Source organism: Mus musculus, chromosome 8 (assembly GCF_000001635.26).
Source record: "Mus musculus strain C57BL/6J chromosome 8, GRCm38.p6 C57BL/6J".
In the NCBI taxonomy this organism is placed as follows: domain Eukaryota; kingdom Metazoa; phylum Chordata; class Mammalia; order Rodentia; family Muridae; genus Mus; species Mus musculus.
In genome coordinates, this window is record NC_000074.6 from 80843770 (window position 1) to 80861166 (window position 17397).

At 45.1% G+C, this 17397-nt stretch overlaps 1 protein-coding gene across 8 annotated transcripts in view; it reads right to left on the reverse strand.

Moving 5' to 3' along the window:
• Window positions 1-17397, reverse strand: part of Gab1 (growth factor receptor bound protein 2-associated protein 1) — a 116089-nt gene that overhangs the window by 79339 nt on the left and 19353 nt on the right. The window contains exon 1 of one of the 8 annotated variants that reach the window (XM_011248309.3): window positions 15426-16243. The exons of 6 other annotated variants lie outside the window; for them this stretch is intronic. The gene's annotated coding sequence lies outside the window, so the exon portion shown is untranslated. Of the gene's footprint in view, window positions 1-14312; window positions 14934-15425; window positions 16244-17397 lie in introns of those variants that run through there. One more of the 8 variants, XM_011248310.3, reaches the window with a different exon arrangement.

Genomic DNA, 17397 nt, shown 5'->3' on the forward strand with positions numbered 1-17397 from the left:
CCATCATGAAACTATTACTTAGCTATTACTTGCCAGTTATGAAAAAATGCTTTTACAGCAGTGGAGCACAAGCTTGCAGCACAAGCATGCAGGCCTGAGTTCCATCGCCAGCACCCGTGTGACAGACAAGCCTACTGTGGTAGTGTCTGCCTTCAACCCCAGTGACTCAGGTGCTTTCAGCCTCACCAAGGAAGGTTACTGCATACAACGGATGGATTGTTCTCTCCCTCCAACACAACTAATCTCTCATGAGCCAGGTTTCAATTTCTCATAATTATGGGAACCAGATTCCAAAGATCAAGTTTCATATTAAAAGAATCTGCTCTGATGTTAGATGAGAAATCCACACGGCAACAAATACATATCACTACAAATACTTATCAGTAGCTGGCGTAGAGAAGTGAAATTGCTCTACTACGGAGCTGACCTTGAGAAGTCTGAGCCACAGAAAGACTTTAGAGACGCTCTGCTGTGTGCTGTGTGCATGAGTGAGTGTACGCATGTGATGTGGACAGGAAAGAAGAACACAACTGTTGCAGAAAGTACACAGACTGAAAGAAAACAGAAAGAAAGGACATGGTGGAGGGGTGGCAGCTACCTTCAATCCCAGCACTCAGGAGGCAGAGGCAGGAGAATCTTTGTAAGACAGAGGTCAGCCTGGTCTACAAGGAGAGTTCCAGGACAGTCAGAGCTGTTATACAGAGAAACCCTGTCTCAAAAAACCGAACAAACAGACACCAGCCAAAAGTGAATATTCTTAACACATATAGATCATCTTTATGGAATATCACATACACTTTTTCTCCCTTTGCTTATTTATTTGTATTATTATTATTTTATTTTATTTATTTTTGGATTTTCAAGACATGGTTTGTCTGAGTAGCCCTGGCTGTACTGGAACTCACTTTATAGACCAGGATGGCCTCAGACTCAAAGATCCAACTGCCTCTGCTTCCCCAGGGATTAATGGTGTGTACCACTACTGCTTGGCATCACATAGATTTTTAAAGTGAAAGTATCTGGACTTTAAGTCTTTAACATGCTACTTTTATGCTATTTTCTTGATGTGCCATTATTCTTTTCTTTTTTTAAGGATTTTTTTTTAAAGTTAGAATAAAAATCTACTGTGTGGGTCAACAAGATGGCTCAGTGAGCAAAAGCCCCCAAACCTCAACCACGTCTGACTACCAGGGCCCACGGGCAGACAGAACTGAACCTCAAAACTGACTTCTGACCTGTGTGTCTGCAAGCATCCATGTACACACACACACACACACACACACACACACACACACACACTGACACACACACAAAACACACACAGATGTACATACACACACTCACATGCATGCACACACTCATACACATTCACACACACAGATGTACATACACACACTCACACACCACACACATGCGCGCACACACATATAACACACAAACACTCACACAGAGTAAGTAAAATACAATAAAATAAATTAGGAAGGCTAACCCACTCCGAAGTCAATAATCGGTTATGCCCCAAAATACAGTGAGAGGAAATAAAACAGCACCATACTGTTTGCTTCTAGGTTTTGCGTCGTGATAGCAGGGACATTTTCGGGTCTTGAAAGGGTGACACTGCTATTGGCTACTTGAAAATGTCATTGTGCTTTTGTCCACTGTGTCTAAAAATAAATTTGGTAACAGGACCGCGTGAGTCAAGGAAGACAGGCAAATGGATAAAGCAGTTCCAAAGGCGCAGAATCGCCGCGTCACATCTGGAAACGACCTTCGAGGCTGAGTTCCAGTCTTCTTTAAGTGAAAGCTAATCCTGACCTCTGCGGGGGACGGTCTTACTTATACATGTGTGAAGCACTCCTATACCATCATGCAGCCTGTGCTAGGCACACTACAAATATACTTGGCATAAACTAGCCCTGTGTGTTGGATGAAGGAGATTCACTTTAAAATGTAATAATTTATATTCTCAGAAGACAAGGCTTCTCTCATTCTGGTCCTTCAGCAAAGAAACAGCCCGTTGTTCATTTACACGAAAAGTGGTTAAAAAGCCGAACAGGAGACATGTGATTGATTAAGGTCCCCACTGACTGACAAGTTCTCTCACGGGCTTGGATGCAATGGATTCATCAGGGCTCAGAATGCATGTTCCCATAGAAACGATGTCTGTTATGGTTTATTGCAGCTGAGAGACACTAAACACCACACACACACACACACACACACACACACACACAAATGTTCCATGTAGAAACTACTCAGAGCTTCAGAGTGGGAACCACCTCAAATGCTCTCCAGATGAAAGACTCCTTCAAGTCAGAGCCTAAGGGATGCAAGGGCGAGGACAGAGAGCTGGTTCCATCTCTCCTTCTGATACTTGTTCATTCAAGATAGATATATAGATGTTAGATAGATAGATGATAGGCAGGCAGGCAGGCAGATTTACTTGTTTATTTATTGGTGGTGTTGGGGAAGGAGGAGCCTAGGGCCTCACATGGTCCACACAGGTTCTATCACAAAGCTAGCTACGAGCCCCACATTCTGAGTGCCTCCTATATGTCACATCCTCTGCTAGACTTGGTTTCTCTTTTTCTCTTTTTAAAGATTTACTTATTTGTTTGTTTGTTTGTTTAATGTGTGAGTGTACTATCTACATGTACATCTGCATGCCAGAGGAGGGCATCAGAACACATTACAGATGGTTGTAAGCTACCACATTGTTGCTGGGAATTGAACTCAAGACCTCTGGAAGAATATCTAGTGCTCTTAAGCACTGAGCTATCTCTCCAGACCAAGACATGGATTCTAACAGAGGGAAAAATACAAAAACAAAATCAAAACAAAAACAAACCAACTAACCCTTAAGGGTTAGAAAAAGAGGGGTGAGACCAGAGGGGTAATGCAGAGTAGAAAGAAAAAGGCACTCAGAAAAGCCAGTTAACAGGTCCCTCCACTGGGGTGAAGGGATATGGAGATCAGCAACAGATCACCAAAAGTAGACATGGGGAGGTTTAATTTTGAGTCCTTCCCCTTCTCCCACCTCTTTGAACAGATCTCCACAACAAGGAGCCTGGAGAAACACTCATCTGCACAGACGTGGGGCGGGGTGGGGGACAAGCAAACACTGGAGCTGCTCGCCGGATTTGAGGAAGGGCTCTTCGAGACCCTAGCACAATGGAGAGAAGCTGGAATCACAGGCCGAGGCTGTACCAAAAAGCCAGAAGAAAGTAGCACACCTCCTCAGCTCAGCTGACAAAGACGCCACTCTGGATACTCAACCTTCCGGTCATCCAAGTGCGCTTCACTTGGATGATCCAACCGCACCCGTGGCCTTCAAGAAGATGCTCACTCTTTTCTGCGCTATGATCGTACCTTGGCATTTCCCTGGGTGTGTGTATGTGTGGGTTGGGAGCTGGTTCTAGATTCAAGTCCCTTCCACAAGTGCCGGAGTATTTGCAAAAAGCCTACCCACATTCTCTCATCCTGCCTAAAGCCTCTTCGTGTTCATCCTAGTAACCAGTGACGTGTAAATACTGGATAAAGTACTAGAGCCTGTGCATATATAGCACACACGGAATGCTTTCCAAGTATTTTTACCAATGACTATTAGAATCTGAGAAATACAGCAGCCATGGGGACACGTATTCTTACCTACACCAAAGCACTGTATAGTTCTCTCCGGAAGGCTGATCAGAATAATCTAGCTAGCCACATTTGTATTTGTTTGTTTGTTTAGTTTTTTATTTATGGGTGTTTCACCTTCATGTCTGTATGTATACCATGTACGTGGCTGGTGGCCCTGGAAGCCTGCAGAGGTCGGGAGTTACAGGTGATGGTGAGTTGCTGTGTGGATGCTGGGGACCATGCATGGCTCCAGCCCAGAAGCCTGCACATTTAAATCCTCAGCCTTTGGGAGGTGGATTGCAATGATCCTGCAGGGTAACATCAGGAAAGGGGACGAAGCAGAGGTCAGACTGGATGGAAGTTACCACTGGCGAGTCAGAAGGGAGGTGGCAGAGTAGCCTCTGAATGTAAGAGCCCAGTTACTCTTACAGGAGGACTGCCTAAAGCAACGATGCAGCTGCAGCATGCGGCACGGGAAAACACCAAGAGTAGTCAAGATATTTGGGCCCCAAGGCCAAAGTGGCCACACTGAAAAACAACTAAAACCCAGAAGCACAAAACTGCACCTGTCCCAGAACAAGCTAGGCTTTTTTTTCCTTTCTCTCTTTAAGATCACTGCACCTCTAGGCTGATTTAGCCAGAGAAGGTAGGCAGAGAACACAACTGCAAATTACACAACGTCGCCGTAACTTCCTGCTTGGCCAGTTCACCCCACCCTCTCCAGAGCACCTGGCCGGGATCCATTTTCCTTTTAAAAGTGTGTTCTGGCTCCGGCAGCCGTTCCCATTCTGGCTCTTCTGGCTTGCCTCCTGCCAAGTCCGAAACAATCTTTTGATAGTCCCTCCTCCTCTAAGGTGCTTCCGAGCCTGTTCTCTCTTCATTCTGTGAACGCCCCTCTAGACCCAAACCACAGGCTATCTTTCACCCTGTGACTCCAGAACCTGTGGTGCTGGCCTCTGTCGCTTTCTGGGGACATCTTTCAACTCAGGAAAAAAGTTAAATCGTGGGCGAAGGGACGTGATGCAGAAGCGCTGGGAAACTCTCTCCAGGTCAGGGAGGCTCTCTGTTCTCCTCTAAAAGATGTCTGTGAGGAGGAAACTGGTTCAAAGACCAGGGAAAGGGTTTTGAACAGTCTCTTGTCTTTGAATCTGTCACCCCATTCCAGCTGCATAGGTTGGGGAGCCAGTCTGAGCATCAGTTTCCTTCTGCATAAAGAAGGGAGCAGTGGAGCCAAGTCCCCGCCGCCCCCGCCGCCCCCGCCACCACCACCACCACCTGGCCTCTCTGGAGGGCTTGCCGGTGGGGAAATCATTGAGCCACTACAGCTCTGCACTACCCTAGAGCTATAGGCCTCAAAGGCCAGCCGCACAGTGACTGAGAAAATAAACAGGCCAAGGTGCAGCTGGTGCTGAAAGTATCTGTTCAGGTGCATCACCGAACCTTCTGAGTTCTGGCAGGTACAGTCTGGGCGCCATACACTTTGGCACCCCCAAAATAGGGGTCCACTGGAGCTCAGGGGTTGCACAGGAGTGTGTGTGAGGACAAACATTCCACCAAGAGAAAGTGCGAGGGGACCGAGAAACACAGCAGAGCCACCTCATAAAACCACGAGGCACACTGCACTCCCACCCCAACTTGAATTAACCTTTGTCTGAGACCCCACCCCGCCCCCAAGTCCTGGAGCTGCCAACCACAAAACAGCCCTTCACTACACCAAATATCTACTTAGTATTTGTGGATGCTACTGTGTGAATACTGAAAACTATTGGTCTTACTACATTTTTCTCATGGCGGTTAACAGACATTTTATATTTTTCCTGTGAATTGCCTGTGAGGGGTTGTGTACGGGCTGGGGAGGAGGCAGTCCTCTCCTGCTGCCACGGGAGTTCAAGGGACCGACTTCGGATCCTTGACTTCACAAGTTCCTTTCCTTCCTGGACAACCTCCCTGGTCCCAGAGACCACTGTCTAGTTAAGGTATTTGTAAGAGTGGAGCTCATCTTTATTTTTTCCACTTGTCACCACATGTCACATGTAATGGAGACATAAGCCTTCCTGTTGTCCAACACATGCCACCAACATGGCACATGTGAAAACTGATTCTTTTCTGTTACCCAATGTATGGTCTCCCCTTCCTGTGTCAGAAAACCCTTAACCCCACAAAACTGAAAATCTTAGATAATCATTTTCTGTGTTCCCTCTAACCCAGTGGGTCTCAAACCTTCCTAATGCTGTGACTCTTTATTACGGCTCCTCAAGTTGTAGCGACTGCCTCCCCCCCCCAAATTATTTTCATTGCTTCCTCATGGCAGTAAATTTGCTACTGTTATGAATCATAAGGTAAATATTTTTGCAGACAGAGGTTTGCCAAAGGGGTCACAATCCACAGGCTGTGAACCACTGCTCTAACCTAAAATGTAGGCACAAGATTCACTACACTGGCTTCACTCAGCAAATCCACCCCAGCTTTTGAATCATCTCAAGGAGCAAGAATGAGGCCCCAGACATGGGTTGCTGAGTCCCAGAAAGTCTATGAGCTCCCGAATACCTGCAAGCCCCCCCCCCCCCCCCGCGCGCGCAAGAAAGGGAGGACTTGAGGGGGGAGGGGAGGAGGGAGGAAGGAGAGGAGGGGTGGGAAAGAGAGGGAGAGAGGGAGAAAACCTCCCCTTCCGGTTAAAGCAGAGATTTCTGTTGCTTACAACAGCAACTCTTAACTGATATGGCACATCAGGTAACAGCTTACTATTTTGGTCAAAGCCACTGTTAAGTTTTCAGACCAAACACATGCAACGAATCATCTTAGTCAGCATCTGTAAGTTGCTGAGCAAGCACTTATTGGCATTCCTGAGTCATTTCTTCAAATTAATGGAAGGATGAGTATATTACCATCGTGTTCTGTCGCTCTCATTTTGGGTTTGTGTTTGTTTGTTTGTTTGTTTGTTGTTTTTGTTTTTGGAGACAGTTTCTCTGTGTAGCCCTGGCTGTCTTGGAGCTCAGCTCTGTAGACCAAGGTAGCCTTGAACTCAAGAGATTCACCTACCTCTGCCTCCTGAGTGTTGGGATGAAAGGCGTGTGCCACCACTGCCCGGCCTTATTGTAGTGTTTTAATGGTGATCATCTATGACATGGGTCAGGCTGAGACAGGAGGATGCATGCAGAGTTGGAGGCTAGACTGGACTAAACTGCAAATTCATAGCTAGCCTGGGCTACAAAGACAAGACCCTGTAGCAAAAGAACCCAAAACTAGAAAAACAAGATTTGTTTTTACCAATCAGGTCAAGATGTAATACCACTCTTTCCTCAAAAAAAACATCTTCCAAGAGGTGGCTCAGTATGAGTTTGAACGCTTGCTATTCTTACTGAGTTCAGTTCCCAGGACCCACATCTACCTGCAACCCGGGTTCTGGGAAGACCGATGCCCTCTCTTGACCTCAGCATACATGTGTCATATAGTCACATGGATATACAGATTCACATTAAAAAATCTGTTTTAAAAAAACATTCTTGTAAGCCGGGCGTGGTGACGCACGCCTTTAATCCCAGCACTCGGGAGGCAGAGGCAGGCGGATTTCTGAGTTCGAGGCCAGCCTGGTCTACAAAGAGCTATACAGAGAAACCCTGTCTTGAAAAACCAAAAAAAAAAAAAAAAAGAAAAAGAAAAAGAAAAAGCATTCTTGTGTGTTTGACAGTTTATCACACACACCTAAAGAGAGAGATAGAGAGACAGACAGACAGACAGACAGACTAAGACTTGATCCAGGGGTTTACACATGGAAGTTTACCACAGAGTTCCACGTCCAGCCTGAAAGCTGAAGCGTCTTTTCCTGGTTAACGCGCCATGATGCTACTCCACCTAGCTGGGTCAGCGAGGAGCAGAAGCCGTGGTGTCCTGGTGGGACACAGGAACAACTGGAAGCTTCTCTGGAGCTCACACTCACTCTCCAGTGGGAAGCGACTTTGCCTTACCTACAAGTGACAGTCACTTTCACCTCAATCACTGTGGGTAGTGCTTGCCTTCCCTAGTAACTTTAACTAAACTGTACAAACGTCTACAGTAAATTTGCCTTTGGGTTTATTACCAGTACATTTACCAATGCACTTTAAAAAGTCTTTTCAGGAAGACCCAAGTTGCTACAAGAAGTCACATGAAAAACAAAACTTTGGCACAGGAAAAAAAATTCCTCTGAAAGCAAGCATCAGGATTCTGAGAAGCATCAACTTGCATGCAAACTTTTTTTCACGAGGGAGGGAGAGGGTTTGGGGAAGGGACTTACAGGAAAAGAAGTTCCCATTGCCAACTATCCTTCACACTCTTGATGCTGACACCACTTTATAAATGTCCAAGGAGGACGCCTTACACTAACCCTCATCTTATCTTCTCCTGACCTCTGACGGTTACCCACACACAAGCGGCCACTGTAATGAACAGAGGTTCTCCAATCCTCAGTTCATGAACAGAAAAAGACCACAGTGGGGCCAGGAAGGACACCGCAGTGCATAAAGCTGCTTACCACTAGGCCTGAACAACGGAGTTCTATCTTTGGTACCCACATGGTGGAAGGAAAAGACCGACTCCCACAAATTATCCTGACCTCCACATGCATGCCAGCCAACACACACATACACACACACACACACAAAAATAGGTGCAAAATTATATATACATAGGAAACTTTCAAAGAGTAATAAAAAGTAACCAGGTAGAGTGGTTTATGCCTTTAATTCCAGATCTCTGTGAGTTGAGACCAGCCTGGTCTATAGAGAGTTCCAAGACAGCCAGGACTACACAGAGAAACCGTGTCTCAAGGAAAGAAAGAAAGGGAGGAAGAAAGGAAAGAAAGAAGAAAGGAAAGAAGGAAGGAAGAAAGAAAAAGTAGTTTCTCAATCTCAATAAAAGCAAATTTAAAACAGAAAACTGTTTTTAAAAAACAGAATCAGAAAAACAAAGAGCTTGAAAAGCATTCCAATTTCAGAACTAATTTTTTTTAAAAAAGAGATATAGCACACATAGAGCTATCATGTCCTCACTATTACGAGTAGAATGGAATGGGGAAACTCATTGCACAAAGGACTGCTCTGTCTGCAAGCAGACCTACAGTTAGGTTGTCAGTACAAGGCCACACAGTTCTGGCCTCTTCTCTCTCCAATCATCCAACACCAATGCCGCTGAGCAGTCGGGCAGGTTACAACCTGTCTGACCTACAGAAATGAGAGACTCTTTTAGGGTATTTCAAACTAAGAGTGACTCACTGGGGGTGGGGGTGGGGACACAGGTTGTTGCTAAATTGAGATCTTCTAAGACTTCACTTGTCTCTGATCAGAAAGTGAACCTGTGTGTGTGTGTGTGTGTGTGTGTGTGTGTGTGTGTGTGTGTGTGTGTGTATGTGTCAGCATCCGACTTCCACTCTGCATCCTAGAGAGGTGATCTTATGAAGGAGATGGGTGTGTGTGTGTGTGTGTGTGTGTGTGTGTGTGTGTGTAGGGGGACGGTACTGACAAGGCACAAAGCCCTTCAGAGAACTTAGAGGCTCGCCCATCAGTCAAGACACGTCCCTCATGAAGTTAACAGGGAGACAGTGTTGTTCTGAGAAACCAGGAAATAACCCTACAGCGGAGGGAACACAGTGCCACACAGAAATAGTCATCAGCAAACACTCTCCCACACAGCAGGCCCCATTCAGCCCTCCCTGTTTTCTCAGTGGGCACTGAGTGGGCACTGAGTGGGCACTGGCTCATGAGGTGACAGAGTTAACCCCTGGCATCCGTAGTATCAGACATGACATACTGCGTGCCTCATGTGGAAGGTGCTGTCATCTGACCAGGCCTTCATTACTACGGTGCCTTCCTAAAACTCAGATAAAAATGGAAACTGACCCAAGAGGCAGCCCCGGGGTCCCTGGCCACAGTGTCCCTCAGAGTCAGTCAGTCTGCAAGCGCTCTTTAACTTCAAATACCATTCAAACTGTTATCGCATATTTACTTAGCTCTGCAGTTTCTAACAAACCCACCAAACAGGACGAGCTAGTCTGAATTGACGAGCCAGTCTACATTATACAATATACCAGGGAGCCAGCTGCTCCTGGGTCAGACAAGTCAGGACAAGGGCTGAAAGAGTTAAAGCTCACTACATACACCTGAAGGCAGCCTCTGCAGATTCACTTGTGTGGAAATGGTTTTACCCCCAAAACAGGGAGAGCCCAACCACCCCTAAAAAGGCTGCATGTGTCCCCACAAATACCAACCGAGCTGCTGTGATTGACAACACACACATAAGAAAGCAACAACAAAAAAAGCATTTGAGCTTCGCCTATGATATCTGACGTACCCCTAAATAAGTCTTCCTTGGGTCTGGTAAAGGTAACGCATTCTGAAGAGATTTTCAGTAATTAGTCATCGCCGCTGCGCCCCCAGCACGCTATCAGCTTAAACTTGGGCTGGGAGCCAGCACTGTTTTATGACCTGAATAAACTGTTTTACTCTCATGCATGTACTTGTTGAAGAGTGAGATTTCATATCTACCACCCTCACGGGTGTCGGAGAGGACAGCCAAGCAGTCAAATTTGCAGCGCTTCATAAACTTGCACCCTGTGCAAGCCAAGGTGAAGAAGCACCGCGAAGAAAATAACACTCTATACCAAGAGAAGAAAGATTTTCTGAAATGATATTCAAAGGTGTTCAGCATAAACACACATTGTTTCATAAAGACTCACAATGGTTTTTTTTTATTTGTTTGTTTGTTTGTTTGTTTTTAACAGTCTGTTATATATCAACTCCGAAAAATTTTGGAAAAAAACAAAGTTATATTTCCCCTCTTAATTGTAAATGGTGACCATATAAACCTATGAATCACAGGCAGTATTGACAAAACTACAAGTCAGACAGACACTGAGGTTCAACAAAAGAACCCGACACAATAATTCCAATCTAGAAACTTGAAAGCGTTCTGGATAAAAAAAGGCTTGAAATGCGAGTGCATGTGGCTCATTAAAATATCTATTAAAAACGGTGGGCTTCCGGGCACAGTGGCTGACATCTATCATGCCAGCACTTGAGAAAGTGAAGTGGGAGGAGGAACGCTATAGTGGGTGGCTAGCCTGGCTACTAAGAGTACTATGTCAGCCTTGGACACATATTTTTAAAGTAAATAAGTAGAGGTACAGTTTCGCTTATAAGGCCAGAACCCTTCTCTAGACACTGAATTCTAAAAGGAATTTTTTTGGAGGGCAGGTGATGTGGTTTCATGTAGCCAAGGCTAACTTTAAACTCCCGATATAGCTGAGGATAACCCCAAACTTTTGGTTCTTTACACCTCAACATCCTGAGTGCTAGGATCACATCTAGGTACCACCATGTTCAACCTATAGGGGGTTAGAATTGGAACTCAGGGTTTTCTGCCAGATAGTCCCATAAACTAAATTCCAACTTTAAAAGCCTTTTTAGTAACAATAATCAAATGTGTTCTTTCCTATTTCTGATACCCCATATTACATGATTTAAAAAAATTAAGTAAGTCTTGTGGTGATACATACAAAGCAAATGAGAAGGCTAAGGCAGGAGAATCAGGAGTTCAAAACCATCCTGGGCACCATGAGACCCTATATTGAAAGTATTAAGAACAGGCTTTGAAGAGACAAAAGAAAAAGTAAAGCCCTCAACTGGGAAGGGGAACCCCATTTCTGGTGAGTCTACTTTTTCAATTATGTTTTAGATGTGTTTTGTTTTCTGTGTGTGAGTGTTTCTGCCTGCGTGTATATGGAACACACAGTGTTACAGAGCCCCGAAAAGGGCATTGGATTTCCTGGATGATATGGTTGTGAACCACCATGTGGGTGCTGGGAACTGAACCCAGGTCCTCTGCAAGAGCAACAAGTGCTCTTAACCGCTGAGACACCTCTATAGCCCCTTGGTGAGCCTAGTAAATGTACCGTCATTGCTGAATAATAATAATAATAATAATAATAATAATTATTATTATTATTATTGACAAGGTCTGTCTAGATATTCCAGGCTACCCTCAAAGCCCCACCGATCCTCCTGCCTCGCCCGCCTAAGGGCTAGGATTACAGGCACCCAGCTTCAATTCATAGTCTTTGATAGGTCAGAGCTACTGTCTCTAACCGGAAACACTCCATCCCAAAGAGGCATGAGCTGGGAGTGCAGCCACAACGCCTGTCTCACATGTGTGAAACCCTGGGTTCAATCCCTAGCACTGGACAGAAGAAGGAGGCAAAATGAACTGAGAGGGTACGTAGTAAGAAAGCATCATACTGGGTACAGATTATAAAGGCGCCTCACCACAGAGCCATCCATCCCACACACCCTTCACACTGAGAGGCCCTCCGATGAGCAGTGCTCCTCAAACCCGCCTCATGAAATGAGAACTGGACACCTGTATCTCATCACCACCCCCCCCCCACACACACACACACAAACAAAAACAAACAAACAAAACAGTACAAATGAACACATCTAGAAGCCTTCTCTTTCAATTCTAATATTAGAACCCAAAGTTTTGGTCTTGATCACGTGTCAAGGACAGACACAGATCCCAGGCTACAGATATGGCATCTTTATAATGTGAGCATCACTCTACAGGGGCCATAGTTTACCCTGTCTGTCCTGGTAGAAGCATTTATGGGTTTACATAGGCACCCGCACAACACACACACACACAAAACCTCCCAGAAGAAAGTCTGCCTCCCAGAAAAAGCTTCAAACCTGCTGGACAAAGGTCAACTTACCAAATATCTCCTAAGATACTTTTAAAAAATTAAAGTTAAAAATCTGGGTGTGGTATTTCACACCTGTAATCCCAGCACTTGGGAGGAGGCAGAGCAGGTCGATCTCTCAAAAGTTCAAGTCTGGCCTGATCTACAGAAGGAATTCCAAGCCAGCCCCAGCTACAGAGTGACAGCACATATTTCGAAGAAAAAAAAAAGTGATAGAAGCCAGGCGTGGTGTCGCACGCCTTTAGTCCCAGCACTTGGGAGGCAGAGGCAGGTGGGTTTCTGAGTTCGAGGCCAGCCTGGTCTACAGAGTGAGTGCCAGGATAGCCAGGGCTACAGCGAGAAACGCTGTCTCAAAAAACCAAAAAGTGATAGAGAAGATCCAAATTTACACAAAATTAAAACGAAACAAAACTAAAGCAGACAGAGGTCGTTGGGAAAGTTGGGGTGATGAGATACAGGTGCCCGGTTCTCATTTCATGAGGTGGGCCTAATGGCGTGTTCTAAAATCTTTCTCTTCCAAGAACAAAAAGAAAAAAGATTGCAGGCTCACATCTCCACAGTCCTCTCAAAAACTCCTACTGCTGCCTGGCAAGTTTCCAAAAGCCTGGCAAAGCTGGCACACATTCCAATACAGTTATTCAAAATATGTTAATAAGGCTAGCCCAGGGCCCGCATCACACAGGGCCCCCTCCTTCGATCTGTGGGAAGTGAACCTGCGCAGGTTAAAACAGGCGTGCCCAACACTTGCTAAGAGAGAAGGCTGAGGCTAGCTGGAGAACTGCCAGTTTAAGACAAGCTCTTAGGAGGGGACAGCGCAGGGCCTTTTGGGGAAGCAGTCATTGGCTTTCATATTTTGTTCTATTGGTATAAAAAGGATCATTAATGATTTACATTCTTTGAAATTATCCTAGAAATCTCAAGGCCCCTGACAAGGACTGTAAGCTTTTAAAATAACTTCCAGTGACACTGTACAAATAAGAGAAATAGAGGTAAAGGTTACCCACTGTGCAGGTAATGACAGAAATATCACCCTAACAATGACACACATGTTCAACACTATCTCCTGAACCTCGAAAGTCTGTCTTTTTGGGGACACAGTGACATCACAAAAACGGTAGTCATTCAGCTCAATTAGTCTGAATTTGAAAACTCAGACTACCCAAAATTTTCAATCCTCCTTTTCCCTGCCTCCTCAGAAAAACATTTGCTTTCTTGTCTGAACAAACATTCCAGTCATAGCCCGCATTTCAGAGCTGAAGTTATGCAGTTTCATTTGCAGCTGAACTAAAAAACACTGGTGAGAGAGAGAGAGAGAAAGAGAGAGAGAGAGAGAGAGAGAGAGAGAGAGAGAGAGAGAGAGAGAGAGAGAGGAAGGAAGGAAGGAAGGAAAGAAGGAAGGAAGGAAGGAAGGAAGGAAGGAAGGAAGGAAGGAAAGAAAGAAAGAAAGAAAGAAAGAAAGAAAGAAAGAAAGGAAGGAAGGAAGGAGGGAAGAAAGAAAGAAAGAAAGAAAGAAAGAAAGAAAGGAAGGAAGGAAGGAGGGAAGAAAGAAAGAAAGAAAGAAAAAAAGAAAGAAAGAAAGAAAGAAAGAAAGAAAGAAAGAAAGAAAGGAAGAGAGGAAGGAAGGAGGGAAGAAAGAAAGAAGGGAAGAAGGGAAGAGAGGGAGGGGATGGAAAGAAGTTTCACTACTGTTCTCAGGTTTGAAAGCAGTCTCCATGTCAGACTTTATTCATGCACCAAGGTCTTCAGTTTCAAACGCTGACGTGAAGGTGGAAGGTATGAGTGGGATTGCTCACCACTCCAAGGTGACTCACTCTCATATGCTCAGGATTAAATACAGCTCTGAATTCAGCATCAGGAAGAAATTTTTCCTCAGGGGCAGGAAAGGTGTGTGGGATTTCCAGAAGTATACGAGACAGTAAGATCATCTGCGTAGGTCAGCTGAGCAAATCGCATATGAAATTACCTTCTTCCTGCGGTAAGGGTGGGAATACCACAGAGGAGCACGCCTTCGTGGGAGGCGTGGGTACTGAGCCCCTCCGATGTGCTGTGCACTGCCTCCAGAGACTGTCTGGAGATACCAGGGATGAGCTGTAGAACAACGAGGAGCACTAACTCTACAAACTACTGAGTGGCCGAAGAGCAATGGTGACTCATGCTTGCAAGCCCAGCCTGGGGTGGGGGTGGGGTGGGGGAAAGTGCAAGCTCAGTAGACCAAGGCTATCTCAACTACAGAGACTTGAGGCCTGGGCTACAGGAGGCCCTGTATCAAAATAAAACAGAAAATGGTTTCTAACCACATTTAACAAATTAGGAGCCAACTTAGATGAATGTATGATATTGCCACTGCTTTGGGGACCCCTAAAGGCTCTCTCTTTTGGTGTGTAAAGATTAGCAGTGTCCAGTTTCTTAGGCGGGAAGACTTTGCTCGCTGGGAGGAGCCTGAGGCTGTCCAAGAAGCAGCCTGTTGGGAAAGTGAATTCGAATTCTAGTCCAAATTTGAATTCTAGTCCGACTCTGACTGCTTGAACAAGTGGTCTTGTTTTCAGAGTATTTCTTAGGCTTCCGTTTCCAATAAGTTTCATTTTTCTCATCAAGAATAGAAAGAGGGTTGGGGGTGGGGAGGTGGGGTGGGGCCGGGTGGGGCTCAGTGGAAAGGCGCTTGGCCTGAAATGCAGGCCCAGCAAAGAGTGTGGGGAGAATGCTGGCTATGGCGGCCCACAACTACAGCCCCAGCAATTTGGAGGGTCTACCAGGTGTCAATGAGATGCCGCAGGGAGTTGGAGCCCAATCTCACAACAGTTTAAACGTTTATCTCAGAAAAAAGTTGCCGGACATAGTGGTCCATGTCTACCACCATACCTAGAAGCACCTACAGAAGGTTTCCCGCAAGTCTGAGTATATTAGTTTGATGGTTTTTCCTCCCAGCCCCATGCTCCCAGGAGTAAGACTCAGACTCAAAACACATTTACAATATTACAAATTACAAATACCTTGGACATATAACTAGGCTCTTCTCTCACTAGCTTATAAAGTAACCCATTTATTCTACTCTATATTCTGCCATGTGGCTGGTTACCTGTACTCAGGTGTCATGCGTCTGCCACCTCGAATGGTCCCGGCGACTCTCCCGCCTGTCGTTATCCCAGAATCCTTTCTGCCTGCCAGATGTCCCACCTCCTATTTCCTGCCTAAGCTATAGGCCATCAGATATTACTGACAGCTGTCACATCCATACAGACCCAAGATGTTCTCTCAACATCATTGGTCAACTTGATCTACATCGAGAGTTCCGTGAGCGCCAGGGCTACCTAAGGAGACCCTGTCTCAAAAGAGAACAAAAATGGGTAAGTAAAGACAATATAAATTTTTTCTCCGTTCATTAAAATAAGAGAAACGGCCGTGCTCTGTGCATTTGTGCGCATGCACGCATGCGCGCAGGTGTCAGCCCTCCGCCGTCCTCCATTTTGTTTCTGAGACAGCGGGCAAAATGGCTAGGGAGCCATGAGTCTCCGCCACCTCCATGTTGGGAATACAAGATGCACCAGCGTAGGTGGCCTATAAACTCGGGTCCTGAAGATGTCTTCTTGCGCGGACGGTCCTTTGCCTGACAACATGTTCACCTGGTCCGTGCACTTCTATCTTTCTCCCATCTCTTTACTTAAATGCTTCAATAATCAATAATCAGCTCAGAGTTAGAAAGCATGCAGTTCAAAAAAAAAAAAAAAAAAAAAAACCAAGAACTCATGTGTGAAAAGAGGACTGTGTTAAGACAAGAGCTTACTTCAAAGATGCAAAGTGTTTAAAGAGCCAGCTTCCGCTGCCCTTGATAGGAGCTCAGGGTTCTCACCAACTAGCTTTCCAAATTGGAACAAAGTACATTTGCTCTAAAAAAAAAAAAATGGTCCAGCAACAAAACAAACTGATTTCACTTAAACTCTGATGCAAATGGACAGATAGAAAAACAACCAAATGAAATACCCTTGAAGCAAAATAAAAAGTTTCTAGGTTATATATAGCGTTTTAAAGATTTAAATATACTGGGATTATTAAGATTTATGACCTAAGACATACACAGTGTAGCAGACCTTTAATCCCAGCACTAGGGAGACAGAAACAAATCTTTGTTGAATTCAAGACCAGCCTGGTCTACACAGAGTCCCAGGCCAGCCAAGGCTACACAGTGAGATAATGGCTCTGTCTCAAAATTAATAACAGTATTACCTAAAATTAAATACCAACATAGTATATCAGTTTATGTACACATTCTACTTAAATAGGTAGTTATAACACATAAATATATAATAAATACAGGATAGTTAAACAATAAGTCTAATAAAGAAACATTCCCCCATGGGCTACATAAGACCATGTCTGAAGGGAGGGTGGGAGGGTTTGGAGAGGGACTTAGGGCGATAGGGTAGGCCTGAGGGTCAAGGTATTTCCCTTTAGTAGCTTATCATGTCATTGTCACTAAATGCACTAACTTAATGTCTTACAATCGTTTTGTTTTTTTTTTTTTCAAAAATGTGCTACATCCCCAAAAGAATACTCTGAGTGCAACACTTGCATTGATAGTTTATGGGCATTTTAAAGTTGAACTTGGATGACTTCCTGATTAGACCACACACACACACACACACACAAGCCTGACAAAAACACTAAGACCCGTTTCCTGTCAAAATAAGGGGATCACTGGAAACCTCCACCTCTTGGTTAAATATATATGGAATAGAGTAGGCTCCAAAAGCTAAACCAGGAATATTAAGGCCAGTAAGAAGCACCTACAAGCATATGAGTATGGCAGCACCAAACAGCAAAGATAGGAAGTCACCTGGAAAAAGAAACACTCCTGCGCCTGCTCTTCAGTGCTTAGAGCGGAGTGGCAGCCATGAAGAGCACCTTCCTGGGTTGCCAGCGTCAGTGAGAGAAGCTGGCTCTGTCACCACCAGCACACAGCACTAGCCCTCCTGTTTGCTTCAGCAGCTAAGGATCTACTGACCCAACTCACTTGGGCTCTGAGCAGCACACGGGCGTGGCCTCTGCTCCCC